Here is a 3472-nt window from a genome sequence, read left to right as displayed (position 1 = left end):
TGGCTCCCGTAGGATTTTCGAGCGAGATCGTTGCCAGTGCCCCTGGACTGGCTTGTGCGGGTGGCACATAAAAGACACCATTTCGAGCGTGGCCGTTTTCGTGCGGGTGACACGTAAGAGCACCCACTACACTCTCTGAGTGGTTGGCGTTAGGAAGGGCATCCAGCTGTAGAAACTCTGCCAAATTAGACTGGAGCCTGGTGTTGTCATCCGGTTTCACCAGTCCTCAGTCAAATCGTCCAACCCATGCTAGCATGGAAAGCGGACGTTAAACGATGATGATGATGATGATGATATATATATATATATATATATATAGTGAGACAGAGAGAGAGAGAGAAAAATAGAGGTATACATATATATATATATATATATATGTGTGTGTGTGTGTGTGTATATATACATACATGCATACATGTAAGCGCATAAATACAAACTAAGGTGGAAGGAAATAGTACTTGAATGCCAAAGGTAGAGCAATATGCTTTTATTAAAGCTGCAAAATTATCACAAATGCTGTTACTCAGAGTTTCCCATTCGCTGGACAATTGTGATGAAAACTTTTCATCACAACTCTCCAACAAACGGGAACGTGAAACTCCGAGTAACAGGTTTTGTGATAATTTTGCAGCTTTAATAAAAATGTCATCATCTTCATCATCATCAGCTTTAATAAAAGTATAGACACACACACACAGATACAGACTTAAATGCATGCACAGGTAGACAAAATGGAACAGACAGGACAAGAGGGAACATATGGGAGAGAAAGTCAGTGAAGAGGTCACAGAATGTGTGACGAAAGAACTCTGACAGATAAACTAATAATAATAACAAATAAAGCTAAACAGAAAATCAAATAAGTAGTCTGTGTGTGTTTAATTGGCAAAAGATGACCATCTCCAAAGTTTCGTTTTTATTGCATTCCTGGGCGATTAAAAAAAAAAGAATTATCCACCAAAATTGTTTGTAGAAAAAAATGCAGGTAGTTCAAATCACACTTAATGTACTTCGTTTTTATTGTATTCCTGCGCGCTAAAAAAATGTGCGTTATTCATCTAAATTGTAGAAAAAATGCAGGTAGTTCAAATCAAACTTATTCAATGAAGTTTTTATTGCATTGCTGGGCGATTTTTAAAAAAGCATTATTCATCTAAATTGTAGAAAAAAAATGCAGGTAATTCAAATCACATTTGTTGTACTTCGTTTTTATTGTATTCTTACGCGCTATGAAACGTGCATCATTCACCAAAATTGTTTGCAGCAGAGTTTCAACCGTGAGCATCACTTACGAAAAACGAAAGCATTATCACACTTATTGTCTTTCTATTTTTATTGCAGTGATGTTTACAAACCTAAAGAGTTGTTTCAGTAAGTAAATTGTAAAGTTTTGCTTTCCACTCTTTGCACTTGAAATGAAAGGTAGGTTTCCTTGAGATTCATTTTTGACATATTTCTAAATTATTTCTATGTTAAGTTTAACATTTGACTTTGTATTATTTATCGTTTTGCTCATGATGTTAATACTTGAATATATGTCGTTACGTTAATAATATTACGGAAAAGTTCATTTAAGGGTTAAAGACTTCAAAATATTCTATTTCTTGGGTTCCATGATTTTCTGACGGAATATTTCTTTCCAAACTGGAATTTCCCCTCTTCGCCATTTTCTTTCCAATTCCTCCAAATCGCCGATGGTCGTCGACTAAAGTCCATCGACACTACTACATTCCGTCTCCGTTCCCCTCTCTGCTCTTCCGTGTATCCTAATTTATCGACTGACTTCATTGAAAACTGATTGGCTTTGTGAAAGGGCTATTCTTGCGCCCCACAAATGCTGCAATAAAGCTTTATCAATCACGAATTAGCCATTTGCCCTCCGTTCTGATCCAAGCTGTTCTGCCAAAAGGTTTTTCGCAAAACGTACACAATTTTACTGAAGCCTCCAAATACAGTCAAAACGAACTTTTTATACATTTTTTATTTATTTAGAAATCATTTATTGAAACGTTGAATGTTTGGACATCAAAAAGAAAAATCGTCTTCATGAGGAGACTCTGTTGTACCAATTTTTAAAAAAATAATGTTTGTTCAAAGTTGTTCGTCCGACTCCGACTCCGGGATTTCCTAACAAAGTTTTCCAACTCATAAAAGCATTAAGCGTAGAAGTTTTCCAGCAATTTCGATTTTTAGTTTTGATATTGTGGAAAACAGAGACAATTCTTTCTGACGATGGCAGAGGAGTGTGGCAAAGAAAGAAGATTGACACAACAGTGGACAGCGGTACTCATCACCACATTTCTCTTGTGAAACAGCAAAAATAAAATTTTTCTGGCTCGTTATACGGGATGAAAGAACAACGTTGAGCCGTCAAGTGGCACCGTTCCTGAATCATTTCTTCGAAATCTTTCTCATCACAAAGACTTGGGAATCGCTTGATAAGTGGTATAATTTACGTTGGTTGGGTCCAACGACTCTAGTCATCCCAAATTGTTCTGCATATCGCAAGACGAAGACCGCACGAGCATTTGATTTGAAAGACTAACAAAGAATCGTAGTATATTCTGTCGGAAAGTCAACAATTCACCAGGGACAATGGTGGTAGCATTCTCGTATAAAATTCTCTCAGCTACAACACCAAAGTAAATACAATCTAATGGGTGGTGTGTCGTTGCTTTATGACTATAAAATTTAATTACGCAGTCAATAATATCATCACATCATCATTTCCCTTTTGGCTGAATAAAAAACAATAAAGCCTTTAGAGCCAGCTCTGTTAACATTCGTAAATTCCTTTCTAAAGAACTCTTGTCACTGCTCATATGCAGATAACTGTACACCCATCCACGCCAGCTCCCACTTGTTTTGTACTATTTTCTTTAACAGTTCAATGTTCTAGGATCACCAATTCCTTTTATTCAAAATCAATTTTCCTCTGCTTTACCTCAGGTCATTTCTAATTTATGATTAATCCATTTTGCTTTATTTTTCAACCTCAGTTTTTCAATCTCTTCCATTTCCAATCTATTTTTTAATCAATTTTTATTTGCTTCACTACTTTTTTTGACATTCTATAATTTTCTATATAGTCAAGTGTGGCTGTGTGAAAAGAAGCTTGTTTCCCAGCCACATGGTTGCAGGTTCAGTCCCACTGCATGGCATCTTGGACAAGTGTCTTCTTCTATAACCTTGGGCTGATCAAAGCCTTGTGAGTGGATTTAGTACTGAAAGAAGTCCACCATATATATCATCATCATCATCATCATCGTTTAACGTCCGCTTTCCATGCTAGCATGGGTTGGACGATTTGACTGAGGACTGGTGAAACCGGATGGCAACACCAGGCTCCAGTCCGATTTGGCAGAGTTTCTACAGCTGGATGCCCTTCCTAACGCCAACCACTCAGAGAGTGTAGTGGGTGCTTTTACGTGTCACCCGCACGAAAACGGCCACGCTCGAAATGGTGTCTTTT

Source organism: Octopus bimaculoides, chromosome 27 (assembly GCF_001194135.2).
Source record: "Octopus bimaculoides isolate UCB-OBI-ISO-001 chromosome 27, ASM119413v2, whole genome shotgun sequence".
In the NCBI taxonomy this organism is placed as follows: Eukaryota; Metazoa; Mollusca; class Cephalopoda; order Octopoda; family Octopodidae; genus Octopus; species Octopus bimaculoides.
Note: the sequence above shows the minus strand (reverse complement) of the source record.